Below are 16,653 nucleotides of genomic sequence, written 5' to 3' on the forward strand. Positions count from 1 at the left end.
CCTGGATGGGTCACCGGAGCCGCGCCGCCGACCCCCTTGCAGATGCCGAAGAGAGAAGAGGTCCAGAAACCGGCGGCTGAAGACTTCTCAGTCTTCATGAGGTAGCGCACAGCACTGCAGCTGTGCGCCATTGCTCTCGGCACACTTCACACCAACGGTCACTGAGGGTGCAGGGCGCTGGGGGGGGCGCCCTGGGCAGCAATGAAAGTACCTATTCTGGCTAAAAATACATCACATATAGCCCCTGGGGCTATATGGATGTATTTAACCCCTGCCAGGTTGTCAGAAAAACGGGAGAAGAAGCCCGCCGAAAAGGGGGCGGGGCCTATTCTCCTCAGCACACAGCGCCATTTTCCTACACAGCTCCGCTGCTAGGAAGGCTCCCAGGCTCTCCCCTGCACTGCACTACAGAAACAGGGTAAAAACAGAGAGGGGGGGCACTTATTTGGCGATATTAATAATATTTAAGCTGCTATAAGGGGAACACACTTATTTAAGGTTGTCCCTATATATTTATAGCGCTTGGGTGTGTGCTGGCAAACTCTCCCTCTGTCTCCCCAAAGGGCTAGTGGGGTCCTGTCTTCTATCAGAGCATTCCCTGTGTGTCTGCTGTGTGTCGGTACGTGTGTGTCGACATGTATGAGGACGATGTTGGCGTGGAGGCGGAGCAATTGCCTGTAATGGTGATGTCACCCCCTAGGGAGTCGACACCGGAATGGATGGCTTTGTTTATGGAATTACGTGATAGTGTCAGCACGCTGCAAAAGTCGGTTGACGACATGAGACGGCCGGCAAACCAGTTAGTACCTGTCCAGGCGTCTCAAACACCGTCAGGGGCTGTAAAACGCCCTTTACCTCAGTCGGTCGACACAGACACCGACACCGAATCTAGTGTCGACGGTGAAGAAACAAACGTATTTTCCAGTAGGGCCACACGTTATATGATCACGGCAATGAAGGAGGCTTTGCATATCTCTGATACTGCAAGTACCACAAAAAGGGGTATTATGTGGGGTGTGAAAAAACTACCTGTAGTTTTTCCTGAATCAGAGGAATTGAATGAAGTGTGTGATGAAGCGTGGGTTACCCCCGATAGAAAACTGCTAATTTCAAAGAAGTTATTGGCGTTATACCCTTTCCCGCCAGAGGTTAGGGCGCGCTGGGAAACACCCCCTAGGGTAGATAAGGCGCTCACACGCTTATCAAAACAAGTGGCGTTACCGTCTCCAGAAACGGCCGCCCTCAAGGACCCAGCTGATAGGAGGCTGGAGAATACACTAAAAAGTATATACACACATACTGGTGTTATACTGCGACCAGCAATCGCCTCAGCCTGGATGTGCAGTGCTGGGGTGGCTTGGTCGGAATCACTGACTGAAAATATTGATACCCTGGATAGGGACAATATTTTATTGACTATAGAGCATTTAAAGGATGCATTTCTTTATATGCGTGATGCACAGAGGGATATTTGCACTCTGGCATCAAGAGTAAGTGCGATGTCCATATCTGCCAGAAGAAGTTTATGGACGCGACAGTGGTCAGGTGATGCGGATTCCAAACGGCATATGGAAGTATTGCCGTATAAGGGGGAGGAATTATTTGGGGTCAGTTTATCGGATTTGGTGGCCTCGGCAACAGCCGGGAAATCCACCTTTTTACCTCAGGTCACCTCCCAGCAGAAAAAGACGCAGTCTTTTCAGCCGCAGTCCTTTCGTTCCTATAAGAACAAGCGAGCAAAAGGACATTCATATCTGCCCCGAGGCAAAGGAAAGGGTAAGAGACTGCAGCAAGCAGCTCCCTCCCAGGAGCAGAAGCCCTCCCCGGCTTCTGCAAAGGCCTCAGCATGATGCTGGGACCTTACAAGCGGACTCAGGGGCGGTGGGGGGTCGCCTCAAGAATTTCAGCGCACAGTGGGCTCACTCGCAGGTGGACCCCTGGATCCTGCAGGTAGTATCTCAGGGTTACAGGTTGGAATTCGAGACGTCTCCCCCTCGCCGGTTCCTAAAGTCTGCTTTGCCAACGTCTCCCTCCGACAGGGCGACGGTATTGGAAGCCATTCACAAGCTGTATTCTCAGCAGGTGATAGTCAAGGTACCCCTTTTACAACAGGGAAAGGGGTATTACTCCACGCTATTTGTGGTACCGAAGCCGGACGGCTCGGTAAGACCTATTCTAAATCTGAAATCTCTGAACCTGTACATACAAAAATTCAAGTTCAAGATGGAGTCACTCAGAGCAGTGATAGCGAATCTGGAAGAAGGGGACTTTATGGTGTCCTTGGACATCAAGGATGCTTACCTCCATGTCCCAATTTGCCCTTCACACCAAGGGTACCTCAGGTTCGTGGTACAAAACTGTCATTATCAGTTTCAGACGCTGCCGTTTGGATTGTCCACGGCACCCCGGGTCTTTACCAAGGTAATGGCCGAAATGATGATCCTTCTTCTAAGAAAAGGCGTATTAATTATCCCTTACTTGGACGATCTCCTGATAAGGGCAAGGTCCAGAGAACAGCTGGAGGTCGGAGTAGCACTAACTCAAGTAGTGCTCCAACAGCACGGGTGGATTCTGAATTTTCCAAAATCCCAACTGATCCCGACGACACGTTTGCTGTTCCTAGGGATGATTCTGGACACTGTTCAGAAAAAGGTGTTTCTTCCGGAGGAGAAAGCCAGGGAGTTATCCGAACTCGTCAGGAACCTCCTAAAACCAGGAAAAGTGTCTGTGCATCAATGCACAAGAGTCCTGGGAAAAATGGTGGCTTCTTACGAAGCGATTCCGTTCGGCAGATTCCATGCACGAATTTTTCAGTGGGATCTGCTGGACAAGTGGTCCGGATCGCATCTGCAGATGCATCAGCGGATAAACCTGTCGCCAAGGACAAGGGTGTCTCTGCTATGGTGGTTGCAGAGTGCTCATCTGTTAGAGGGCCGCAGATTCGGCATACAGAACTGGGTCTTAGTGACCACGGATGCCAGCCTGAGAGGCTGGGGAGCGGTCACACAGGGAAGAAACTTCCAGGGCGTGTGGTCAAGCCTGGAGACGTCTCTTCACATAAATATACTGGAACTAAGAGCAATCTACAATGCTCTAAGCCTGGCAAAACCTCTGCTTCAGGGTCAGCCGGTGTTGATCCAGTCGGACAACATCACGGCAGTCGCCCACGTAAACAGACAGGGCGGCACAAGAAGCAGGAGGGCAATGGCAGAAGCTGCAAGGATTCTTCGCTGGGCGGAAAATCATGTGATAGCACTGTCAGCAGTGTTCATCCCGGGAGTGGACAACTGGGAAGCAGATTTCCTCAGCAGACACGATCTTCACCCGGGAGAGTGGGGACTTCATCTAGAAGTCTTCCACATGATTGTGGTCCGTTGGGAAAGACCAATGGTGGACATGATGGCGTCCCGCCTCAACAAAAAACTGGACAGGTATTGCGCCAGGTCAAGAGACCCTCAGGCAATAGCTGTGGACGCTCTGGTAACACCATGGGTGTACCAGTCAGTGTATGTGTTCCCTCCTCTGCCTCTCATACCCAAGGTACTGAGAATTATACGGCAAAGGGGAGTAAGAACGATACTCGTGGCTCCGGATTGGCCAAGAAGGACTTGGTACCCGGAACTTCAGGAGATGCTCACGGAAGATCCGTGGCCTCTACCTCTAAGAAGGGACCTGCTTCAGCAGGGACCTTGTCTATTCCAAGACTTACCGCGGCTGCGTTTGACGGCATGGCGGTTGAACGCCGGATTCTAAAGGAAAAAGGCATACCAGAGGAAGTCATCCCTACCCTGATTAAAGCCAGGAAGGAAGTGACTGCACAACATTATCACCGCATTTGGAAAAAATATGTTGCGTGGTGTGAGGCCAGGAAGGCCCCCACGGAGGAATTTCAACTGGGTCGATTCCTACATTTCCTGCAAACAGGATTGTCTATGGGCCTCAAATTGGGGTCCATTAAGGTTCAAATTTCGGCCCTGTCGATTTTCTTCCAGAAAGAATTGGCTTCAGTTCCTGAAGTCCAAACTTTTGTCAAAGGAGTACTACATATACAGCCCCCGGTTGTGCCTCCAGTGGCACTGTGGGATCTCAATGTAGTTTTGGATTTTCTCAAATCCCATTGGTTTGAGCCACTCAAATCGGTGGATTTGAAATATCTTACATGGAAAGTAACCATGCTACTGGCCCTGGCTTCGGCCAGGAGAGTGTCAGAATTGGCGGCTTTATCGTACAAAAGCCCATATCTGATTTTCCATTCGGACAGGGCAGAACTGCGGACGCGTCCTCAGTTTCTCCCTAAGGTGGTGTCAGCGTTTCACCTGAACCAGCCTATTGTGGTGCCTGCGGCTACTAGCGATTTGGAGGACTCCAAGTTGCTGGATGTTGTCAGAGCATTAAAAATATATATTTCAAGGACGGCTGGAGTCAGGAAGTCTTACTCGCTGTTTATACTGTATGCACCCAACAAGCTGGGTGCTCCTGCGTCTAAGCAGACGATTGCTCGTTGGATTTGTAGCACAATTCAACTTGCGCATTCTGTGGCAGGCCTGCCACAGCCTAAATCTGTCAATGCCCACTCTACAAGGAAGGTGGGCTCCTCTTGGGCGGCTGCCCGAGGGGTCTCGGCATTACAACTCTGCCGAGCAGCTACGTGGTCAGGGGAGAACACGTTTGTAAAATTCTACAAATTTGATACCCTGGCTAAGGAGGACCTGGAGTTCTCTCATTCGGTGCTGCAGAGTCATCCGCACTCTCCCGCCCGTTTGGGAGCTTTGGTATAATCCCCATGGTCCTGACGGAGTCCCCAGCATCCACTTAGGACGTCAGAGAAAATAAGAATTTACTCACCGGTAATTCTATTTCTCGTAGTCCGTAGTGGATGCTGGGCGCCCATCCCAAGTGCGGATTGTCTGCAATAATTGTACATAGTTATTGTTACAAAAATCGGGTTATTATTGTTGGGAGCCATCGTTTCAGAGGCTCTTTTCGGTTATCATACTGTTAACTGGGTTCAGATCACAAGTTGTACGGTGTGATTGGTGTGGCTGGTATGAGTCTTACCCGGGATTCAAAATCCTTCCTTATTGTGTACGCTCGTCCGGGCACAGTATCCTAACTGAGGCTTGGAGGAGGGTCATAGGGGGAGGAGCCAGTACACACCACCTAGTGGTCAAACTTTTAATTTTGTGCCCTGTCTCCTGCGGAGCCGCTATTCCCCATGGTCCTGACGGAGTCCCCAGCATCCACTACGGACTACGAGAAATAGAATTACCGGTGAGTAAATTCTTATTTTTTCATCTCAGGTGTCACTGTCACCACAAATAACAATATCATTTGGAAAATTACTACTCCGAAATTATTACTTCACAAGTGAGAATTATTTGTTTTTCTCCTTAAATATTATAAACTATATATGTGTGTTGAATTGTGTACCATAATTTTATCATACAATAATTAAAAGTTAAGTTTTAGTTTTTTAAGCGTGCCCCAACACAGAGTCTCTCTTTTTCTTTTGTAACTTTGACATGTATTATTGACTCTGGGTGCACCACCAACAACAGTAACTCCTTAAAGACCTATACAGGCATTTCGTATGTATATGCACTGTTGGTTTACAAGGGACAAATTTCATAAGAGCCCATTACAAAGAAAAATTCTTTAGGGTCCTGTGCGGCACCAAACTGACCTTTTACACCAGGAGAGAGCAGTAGTATATGTGCCTGGGTTACACCGGGAGAGAGCAGTAGTATATGTGACTGGGTTACATCGGGAGAGAGCAGTAGTATATGTGCCTGGGTTACACCGGGAGAGAGCAGTAGTATATGTGCCTGGGTTACTCCGGGAGAGAGCAGTAGTATATGTGCCTGGGTTACACCAGGAGAGAACAGTAGTATATGTGCCTGGGTTACACCGGGAGAGAGCAGTAGTATATGTGCCTGGGTTACTCCGGGAGAGAGCAGTAGTATATGTGCCTGAGTTACACCAGGAGAGAGCAGTAGTATATGTGCCTGGGTTACACCGGGAGAGAGCAGTAGTATATGTGACTGGGTTACATCGGGAGAGAGCAGTAGTATATGTGCCTGGGTTACACCGGGAGAGAGCAGTAGTATATGTTCCTGGGTTACACCAGGAGAGAACAGTAGTATATGTGCCTGGGTTACACCGGGAGAGAACAGTAGTATATGTGCCTGGGTTACACCGGGAGAGAACAGTAGTATAAGTGCCTGGGTTACACCAGGAGAGAGCAGTAGTATATGTACCTGGGTTACACCAGGAGAGAACAGTAGTATACGTGCCTGGGTTACACCGGGAGAGAACAGTAGTATATGTGCCTGGGTTACATCGGGAGAGAGCAGTAGAATATGTGCCTGGGTTACACCAGGAGAGAGCAGTAGTATATGTGCCTGGGTTACACCGGGAGAGAGCAGTAATATATGTGCCTGGGTTACACCGGGAGAGAGCAGTAGTATATGTGCCTGGGTTACATCGGGAGAGAGCAGTAGTATATGTGCCTGGGTTACACCAGGAGAGGACAGTAGTATATGTGCCTGGGTTACACCAGGAGAGGACAGTAGTATATGTGCCTGGGTTACACCGGGAGAGAGCAGTAGTATATGTGCCTGGGTTACACCAGGAGAGGACAGTAGTATATGTGCCTGGGTTACACCGGGAGAGAACAGTAGTATATGTTCCTGGGTTACACTAGGAGAGAGCAGTAGTATATGTGCCTGGGTTACACCGGGAGAGAGCAGTAGTATATGTACCTGGGTTACACCGGGAGAGAACAGTAGTATATGTGCCTGGGTTACACTAGGAGAGAGCAGTAGTATATGTGCCTGGGTTACACCGGGAGAGAGCAGTAGTATATGTGCCTGGGTTATATCGGGAGAGAACAGTAGTGTGGCCGGAGAGCCCCAGCCACGAGGCAAATGGCCGCTTTGGCACTGAAGGGGTTAATCCCTAGTGCCCGGCGCCATTTTTAAGGACAAAGGGCGCTTTGCGCCAGATTTGAAAAATGTATTGTGGGCGCTAGGCGCCGTGTTTTATTAATGTAAAGAAATGTATTTTTAAACTGTGCCGTGGTCCCGGACCTCTCCGGAGACCACGGCAGGGAGGACAGCCCCCGGCGCACTCAGCAGTGTGTGCGCGCCGGGGGAGAGGAGGCAGCCGCTGACCGCCGGAGTCCGGGAGCTCCGCTCCCGGCAGCGGTCAGTGTAGCCCCGGGCGCACTGGAGTGTGCGTGCCGGGGAGAAGGGTGAGCGCTGCGGCTGGGAGCTCGGCTCCCGCTGCAGTGCTCTCTGTGAGAGCCGCCGCTGGGCAGCCCAGCACGGGTGGCCAGCCGCAGCAGCCGGGACGGACGTCCCGGGCTGCTAGCTGGCGAGGGGGGTGCGCCGCAGCCCGGCTCCCCGCCGGACGCTGCGGCGAGGCTAAATACTCAGCGCCGCTCATGGGGGACCGGGCTAGCCGGCTCCCTAGCGGTGTGGGGGACATTAGGCTGCCGAGCATGATGGTGAAGCGCTGGGGTCCGGGAGCTACGCTCCCGGCGCCTCAGCGCTGAAACAAGCCAGGGTCACGGCGGCCGGGACAAGTGTCCCGGGCCGCCGGACTTCGGTACAGGGGGGTGCGCCGCTGCGTGCGGCGAGGCCACTGGTTAGTGCCACACTGGGGGGACAGGGAGAGCCAGCTCCCTGGAACCCCAGAGGCAGGAAGGCAGGCTGGAGGATGGGGGAAGCCAGCCCCATACCTCCAGCACTGAGAGAGAGCCCTAGCAGCCAGGCTGCAGGGCTAGGGCTAGTACACAGTAGTTACAGACCGAAACATTGTGTAAAATAATGACATACAGTGTGTTGTAAGGCACTGCAGTGCCTGAGTATGTAGAGTCTGTGCAAGGCACAGGCTCAGTGTATATTTAAAGGGAAATGTACAGTGTGATTTAAAATGTAATGTATTTAAGGATAAATTGCACTTACTTGATTGTGTGTCCCAGGAGGGGGGAATCCATAGCTGTGCAGGCTGATGGATTCTCCCAGACCTTTTCCCCAAAAACGGAATGTTTTCCCATCCAGCCTCACAATTCCAAGAGGCACAGGGAGAGAGAGAAGCAGCTTAGCTATGAAACAAGCTGAGTGGTTTCTTGGAGCTCCATGGAGATCAGCCGTAGTGCCAAGAAACCTGGACCGGGGAGCCAGGCTGCCCAGCTCTGGAGCCCAAATCCAGGCTGCGGGCAGTGAGAGGGGTCCCGGGCAGATTTCTGGAAGTCAGATTTAGGAGGGAAAACCTCCCCCCAGCCAGACTGAACGGCACCGTGGGAGTATCCTACTCTCCCAGATGGGAGAGACAAAGGAGACCGACCACTCCCCACTGTCCATAGGGAACAATGTTAGGTGTGCATGAGACCAGAGCATGCACAGCTCATGGGTAAACATTGATTGGTTGTGCACCACAGGGCGGGCTTACCCCCTGTGGTAAGGGGTCTTGGAGAGGGATAAAAGAAGGGCAGTTGGCCCATAGGAGGGTGTATTGTAACATCTTCTTCTGCTGAAAACATCTTGATTGTATGCTGTTGCCCCTAGCAATAGGGAGGAGCCTTTTTAAAGGTTATTTGAGCAATAAACACCTTTGCCTCAAGAAGACTGCTTCATCTTGTGACCTACAGGGTTAGGCCAAACCTAGCCCCGTTCTCCGGCTGTCCAGGGAAGCACCTGACGTCTCCAAGCTCCGCCTTCCGCCAGCTACCGGTAGAGGCCTAGCAAGTGGCTAGAGGGGATTCGTCAACACCACACAGGTGTGGTAAGGCAGTGCGTCGGCACATACAGAGCAGAACCGTGGTTCCAAACGCCACGGCAGGTTAGGAGTTTGGTGGTGGCAGCAAGAACCCGCCCACAGCGCAGTGGGTGGAGTCAGTAACAGGCGGTTACTGACGGTAAGCGGGAATCCCCTACGTGGTCAGGCCTCGTGCGGCTTGACCTTCCAATCTGTGTGCAGTCGACGGGACGCGAAAGCGGCGAGTGCTTTCGTACGGTACCGTCCTGTCACAGAAATTGGTGGCATAGTGGTGGGATATTCCCAGGCGGCTTTTCATTACCCGATTGGAGAAGCCGAGTTACTCAGGAGAGAAGTAACTGCAGCGCAGGAGAACGCACAAGATGGCGGAATTCAGCGGAATGTCCAAGGAGGATCTGGAGATCGTATGCCAGGGGAAGGGTGTGGATATCCCTTCCAACGCGTCCAGAAGCGTCATGAAGGCGGCGCTCAGGAGCGTGGAGGAGTCTCATCGGGCGGAGGTGGAAAGCACTGACAGCGTCAGCATCGCAGAGGACGGCCCAACAGTGGACCTTCGTAAGGAACCGGTGAGAACCACAAGTCCCGCCCTCTCTTCTAGCAGCAGCCATGTTTCCCAGCAATCCCTAGCAGGGCCAGGATCCCAACGTCCCAGGGGGGGCGGCCCGGATACCCTAGCAGATCGGCTAGCGGAATTGGGGGAAAGGGCAACGGAGCAAGAGCGCTTGATCATCATCCAGATGTGGCGTGATGAGCGGGCACCACAGGCCGTGGTACCCCGGGAGCCGTTGTCAGCTGTTGTACACAGATCAGGACGTATTCAGTTTGCCAAGTTTGCAGACAGTGATGGGGACATTGATGGACATTTGCAAGTTTTTGAAAGGACTTGTAAACTACACGATCTACCCAAGTCAGAGTGGGTGAGACACCTTGTGCCCACTCTGCATGGAGAGGCCTTGGAGGCCTATCGAGGAGTGGCGACGGAGGACTGTGGGAACTACGACGAAGTCGCGAAGGCCCTCCTCCAGCGATTCTTCATCACTCCAGAGTCTTACAGGAAGAAGTTCAGAGACTTGCCTAAGAATCCTAGCAGCACCCATGAGCAGTTCGCCACCCAGCTGCGGCAGTACGTGGTGAAGTGGGTGAAGGATTCGGAAGCCACTACATGGGACGCACTGATCGACCTGATCTGCAGGGAGCAGTTCTACCGCAGGTGCGCCCAAGAAGTGAAGGAGTGGGTGCTAGATCGGGAGCCACCCAGCTTAAAAATGGCTGCCCAATTAGCCGACAAATATGTGGCAATTCGGCCACGGGGGCAGAAGCGCCCCGCCAGCAGCCAGCTCCAACAGACTGTACCACCAAGGGGACCCCCCTCTTCAGCTCATCAACCCCAAAGACAAGCATCTTCCAACCCGGGTGCTCTTAGCCAGCAACCGCACCGCAGCGTCCCTGCAACTGATCAGAGATCATCGGTGCCACGACTGGAGAAGAAGTGCTACGGCTGTGGGAAAATCGGACATCTGAGGATGAACTGTCCTGCATCCCAAGCACCCCAGACTCGTGCCCCAAATCCGAGTGCTGGAGCCCGGATCGCTTGTTTGACGAGAGGAGATGAGCCTACAGAGACTGTTCCCCCTCCAGTCAGTCCGATGGAGTGTGGCGAGAGACAGGTGCACTCTGCGGAGAGAGTCACCTGCATGGCCAAACAGCCCCTACACAACATGTGGAGGCACCTGCAGCCAGTCCACGTGGGACCCCTGCAGGGAGAAGGCCTAAGAGACTCTGGGGCCTCAATCACTGTGGTGAGCCCCCACCTTATAGATCCTGCTGCCGTATTGCAGGGTCGCACTGCCACGATCACCCTGGCAGAAGGAACAGAAAAAGCGGTTCCCATGGCAAGAGTCTACCTGGACTGGGGAGCTGGACCAGAGTTGCGAGAAGTTGCCGTCATGGATGGTCTCCCAACTGATGTGGTCCTAGGAAATGATCTGGGTGGTGGGATCGTCACTATGTTTGTTGGCGCCATTCCCCGGAGTCAAGTTCCAAACCCACCGTTGACATCAGCTACTCCAGCACAGCCCAGCACAGAGGAAAAGACTACAGCTGCTAGACAACTGCCAGCACAGCCAACCACAGCATCAACCAGCCCAGAGGAAAAGATTACAGCGGCTAGATCAGTACATCGACCCCGCATGCCTTTTGCCTTTGGTATGCCTACGTCCCCTAGCAACGCAGAGGATGTCGGTTCCAGCTCGTGTGATCCTGTGGGGGTGCCCAATGATGCTCCTGACCCAAGTGGTTTGCCAACTCCGGCGGTGAGTATGAGAAACCACACTGATTTTTCCATGACTGACCCCTACCAGACTGACCCTAGTAGTCCCCACCTAGATCCCCCTGTAGAGTGTCCCAATTTAGGAGAGATTGAGGGCCACAGGCAGGAGTTTAGGGAGATTCAACTCTCCGACCCATCCCCGAAAGGCATGAGGCGCCACTCTGGCAGCGGCCTTGACAGGGTTGGGGCGGGAAGTTTGACCTGGCGGGAAGGGTTAAGGTACAGGGTAGACAGGAAAGTGGGAGGGGATAGACCAGATAGGGAATGTGTCCAACTGGTCCCCTCAGGGAACGTTCATGTGCAACCGGTGTCGGTTGCCAGCGAAACCCCTTTGGGCAGTAACCCGGAGACAGACCGTACCCTGAAGTGCCTGACACAGAGCTTACCCTGGTCTGGAATGTCGGATGACGCCCAGACCAACTGTAAGGCTAGTGCCATGCGTTGGTAGCCGGGGCACTTCAGCGGTTGCGTTGTCTCTGGGCCTCTGCCCATAGGAGAACCCTTGCAGCAAGTTGCTGTGGACATAGCAGGTCCCCTGCCTGTGCGCAGTAGATCGGGGAAGACACGCAGCCTCCCTGTAGTGGATGCCACACAGGATCCAGAGGCTGGTGGTCTGGCCGCCATCACTGTGGCACAGGTAGCGGACGAGGAGGGAAGAGTAGGCCTAGGTGACAGGGTAGGTTTCCCGAGTCATAGGTCGACAGAAGAGGATTGGAGGGCAGGTCTGACAGTTAGGGCAGACAGTTGCCAGATAGGTATGACGGAGGTGCAGTGCCTGGGGCACCATGTGGGAGGAGACAGGGGTAGGCCCAACCCAGAGGGGGTGGAGGCAACCAGAGGCTGTCCCCGACCCACATCACCCAGACCGGTACTGACCTTAGAACCTGTAAGGCCCTACGGACATGTTGTCATTGACTTTAGTCCTGTAGTGAACCCCTTGACAGAGATGGCTAGGAAGGGCATTCCCAAGTCAGTGGACTTTGCACCCGCTTGCGAGTTGGCATTCCAGTCATTGAAGGAGGCTCGGGTACCCGCTCCAGTGCTGATGGCGCACATTCTTGACCAGGACTGTGTGTTACGAACTATTGCGCCACTGCACGGACTGGGAGCAGTACCGAGCCAGAAAGAGCCATATGGGCAGGAGCACCCTGTGGCCTGGTTGAGCAGTATACTGCTATTGTGGGAGGTGCGGTATGCCACAGTTGGGACACCGTGGGTGGCACTTGTTTGTAACCGGCCCCCCACCGTGGTGACTTACCACCTACCTGTTAGGTGGCTGCAACCTACCTTGGGGGAATTGGACAGACTTTTGTGGTGGAGCCTTGAACTTGGACTTCAGGTGGACTATTTGAACATTGTGCACCCACGAAGAGAGGCCCACTACACTATGGATGAACTGTCTAGGCCAGAGCCTACACCCCCCAGGTAGCGTCCCCTTCACCCCAACGGACTCCGGGACCAGGACCCAAATCGTTGGGACATGGGTCCCTGGTTGACCCGCTTGAATGGGGGGGGGAGGAGTGTGGCCGGAGAGCCCCAGCCACGAGGCAAATGGCCGCTTTGGCACTGAAGGGGTTAATCCCTAGTGCCCGGCGCCATTTTTAAGGACAAAGGGCGCTTGGCGCCAGATTTGAAAAATGTATTGTGGGCGCTAGGCGCCGTGTTTTATTAATGTAAAGAAATGTATTTTTAAACTGTGCCGTGGTCCCGGACCTCTCCGGAGACCACGGCAGGGAGGACAGCCCCCGGCGCACTCAGCAGTGTGTGCGCGCCGGGGGAGAGGAGGCAGCCGCTGACCGCCGGAGTCCGGGAGCTCCGCTCCCGGCAGCGGTCAGTGTAGCCCCGGGCGCACTGGAGTGTGCGTGCCGGGGAGAAGGGTGAGCGCTGCGGCTGGGAGCTCGGCTCCCGCTGCAGTGCTCTCTGTGAGAGCCGCCGCTGGGGGCCGGGAGCGGAGCTCCCGGCGCCTCAGCCCAGCACGGGTGGCCAGCCGCAGCAGCCGGGACGGATGTCCCGGGCTGCTAGCTGGCGAGGGGGGTGCGCCGCAGCCCGGCTCCCCGCCGGACGCTGCGGCGAGGCTAAATACTCAGCGCCGCTCATGGGGGACCGGGCTAGCCGGCTCCCTAGCGGTGTGGGGGACATTAGGCTGCCGAGCATGATGGTGAAGCGCTGGGGTCCGGGAGCTACGCTCCCGGCGCCTCAGCGCTGAAACAAGCCAGGGTCACGGCAGCCGGGACAAGTGTCCCGGGCCGCCGGACTTCGGTACAGGGGGGTGCGCCGCTGCGTGCGGCGAGGCCACTGGTTAGTGCCACACTGGGGGGACAGGGAGAGCCAGCTCCCTGGAACCCCAGAGGCAGGAAGGCAGGCTGGAGGATGGGGGAAGCCAGCCCCATACCTCCAGCACTGAGAGAGAGCCCTAGCAGCCAGGCTGCAGGGCTAGGGCTAGTACACAGTAGTTACAGACCGAAACATTGTGTAAAATAATGACATACAGTGTGTTGTAAGGCACTGCAGTGCCTGAGTATGTAGAGTCTGTGCAAGGCACAGGCTCAGTGTATATTTAAAGGGAAATGTACAGTGTGATTTAAAATGTAATGTATTTAAGGATAAATTGCACTTACTTGATTGTGTGTCCCAGGAGGGGGGAATCCATAGCTGTGCAGGCTGATGGATTCTCCCAGACCTTTTCCCCAAAAACGGAATGTTTTCCCATCCAGCCTCACAATTCCAAGAGGCACAGGGAGAGAGAGAAGCAGCTTAGCTATGAAACAAGCTGAGTGGTTTCTTGGAGCTCCATGGAGATCAGCCGTAGTGCCAAGAAACCTGGACCGGGGAGCCAGGCTGCCCAGCTCTGGAGCCCAAATCCAGGCTGCGGGCAGTGAGAGGGGTCCCGGGCAGATTTCTGGAAGTCAGATTTAGGAGGGAAAACCTCCCCCCAGCCAGACTGAACGGCACCGTGGGAGTATCCTACTCTCCCAGATGGGAGAGACAAAGGAGACCGACCACTCCCCACTGTCCATAGGGAACAATGTTAGGTGTGCATGAGACCAGAGCATGCACAGCTCATGGGTAAACATTGATTGGTTGTGCACCACAGGGCGGGCTTACCCCCTGTGGTAAGGGGTCTTGGAGAGGGATAAAAGAAGGGCAGTTGGCCCATAGGAGGGTGTATTGTAACATCTTCTTCTGCTGAAAACATCTTGATTGTATGCTGTTGCCCCTAGCAATAGGGAGGAGCCTTTTTAAAGGTTATTTGAGCAATAAACACCTTTGCCTCAAGAAGACTGCTTCATCTTGTGACCTACAGGGTTAGGCCAAACCTAGCCCCGTTCTCCGGCTGTCCAGGGAAGCACCTGACGTCTCCAAGCTCCGCCTTCCGCCAGCTACCGGTAGAGGCCTAGCAAGTGGCTAGAGGGGATTCGTCAACACCACACAGGTGTGGTAAGGCAGTGCGTCGGCACATACAGAGCAGAACCGTGGTTCCAAACGCCACGGCAGGTTAGGAGTTTGGTGGTGGCAGCAAGAACCCGCCCACAGCGCAGTGGGTGGAGTCAGTAACAGGCGGTTACTGACGGTAAGCGGGAATCCCCTACGTGGTCAGGCCTCGTGCGGCTTGACCTTCCAATCTGTGTGCAGTCGACGGGACGCGAAAGCGGCGAGTGCTTTCGTACGGTACCGTCCTGTCACAAGTAGTATATGCACCTGGGTTACACCAGGAGAGAGCAGTAGTATATGTGCCTGGGTTACACCGGGAGAGAGCAGTAGTATATGTGCCTGGGTTACACCGGGAGAGAGCAGTAGTATATGTGCCTGGGTTACACCGGGAGAGAGCAGTAGTATATGTGCCTGGGTTACACTAGGAGAGAGCAGTAGTATATGTGCCTGGGTTACACTAGGAGAGAGCAGTAGTATATGTGCCTGGGTTACACTAGGAGAGAACAGTAGTGTATGTGCCTGGGTTACACTAGGAGAGAGCAGTAGTATATGTGCCTGGGTTACACCGGGAGAGAGCAGTAGTATATGTGCCTGGGTTACACCGGGAGAGAGCAGTAGTATATGTGCCTGGGTTACACCGGGAGAGAACAGTAGTATATGTGCCTGGGTTACACCGGGAGAGAACAGTAGTATATGTGCCTGGGTTACACCGGGAGAGAGCAGTAGTATATGTGCCTGGGTTACACCGGGAGAGAACAGTAGTATATGTGCCTGGGTTACACCGGGAGAGAACAGTAGTATATGCACCTGGGTTACACCAGGAGAAAGCAGTAGTATATGTGCCTGGGTTACACCGGGACAGAACAGTAGTATATGTGCCTGGGTTACACCAGGAGAGAGCAGTAGTATATGTGCCTGGGTTACACCGGGAGAGAGCAGTAGTATATGTGCCTGGGTTACACCAGGAGAGAGCAGTAGTATATGTGCCTGGGTTACACCGGGAGAGAGCAGTAGTATATGTGCCTGGGTTACACCGGGAGAGAGCAGTAGTATATGTGCCTGGGTTACACCGGGAGAGAGCAGTAGTATATGTGCCTGGGTTACACTAGGAGAGAGCAGTAGTATATGTGCCTGGGTTACACTAGGAGAGAGCAGTAGTATATGTGCCTGGGTTACACTAGGAGAGAACAGTAGTATATGTGCCTGGGTTACACTAGGAGAGAGCAGTAGTATATGTGCCTGGGTTACACCGGGAGAGAGCAGTAGTATATGTGCCTGGGTTACACCGGGAGAGAGCAGTAGTATATGTGCCTGGGTTACACCGGGAGAGAACAGTAGTATATGTGCCTGGGTTACACCGGGAGAGAACAGTAGTATATGCACCTGGGTTATTTCGGGAGAGAGCAGTAGTATATGTGCCTGGGTTACACCGGGAGAGAGCAGTAGTATATGTGCCTGGGTTACACCGGGAGAGAGCAGTAGTATATGTGCCTGGGTTACACCGGGAGAGAGCAGTAGTATATGTGCCTGGGTTACACCGGGAGAGAACAGTAGTATATGCACCTGGGTTATTTCGGGAGAGAACAGTAGTATATGTGCCTGGGTTACACTAGGAGAGAGCAGTAGTATATGTGCCTGGGTTACACCGGGAGAGAGCAGTAGTATATGTGCCTGGGTTACACCGGGAGAGAGCAGTAGTATATGTGCCTGGGTTACACCAGGAGAGAACAGTAGTATATGCACCTGGGTTATTTCGGGAGAGAGCAGTAGTATATGTGCCTGGGTTACACCAAGAGAGAACAGTAGTATATGTGCCTGGGTTACACCAGGAGAGAACAGTAGTATATGTGCCTGGGTTACACCGGGAGAGAACAGTAGTATATGTGCCTGGGTTACACCGGGACAGAACAGTAGTATATGTGCCTTGGTTACACCAGGAGAGAGCAGTAGTATATGTGCCTGGGTTACACCAGGAGAGAACAGTAGTATATGTGCCTGGGTTACACCAGGAGAGAACAGTAGTATATGCACCTGGGTTATTTCGGGAGAGAGCAGTAGTATATGTGCCTGGGTTACACCAAGAGAGAACAGTAGTATATGTGCCTGGGTTA

General features: G+C 53.6%; 1 protein-coding gene across 3 annotated transcripts in view; it reads left to right on the forward strand.

The window, feature by feature from the left end:
- Positions 1 to 16,653, forward strand: part of POLQ (DNA polymerase theta) — a 196,432-nt gene that overhangs the window by 94,036 nt on the left and 85,743 nt on the right. The window lies entirely within an intron of this gene.

This window comes from Pseudophryne corroboree, chromosome 2, assembly GCF_028390025.1.
Source record: "Pseudophryne corroboree isolate aPseCor3 chromosome 2, aPseCor3.hap2, whole genome shotgun sequence".
Taxonomy (NCBI): domain Eukaryota; kingdom Metazoa; phylum Chordata; class Amphibia; order Anura; family Myobatrachidae; genus Pseudophryne; species Pseudophryne corroboree.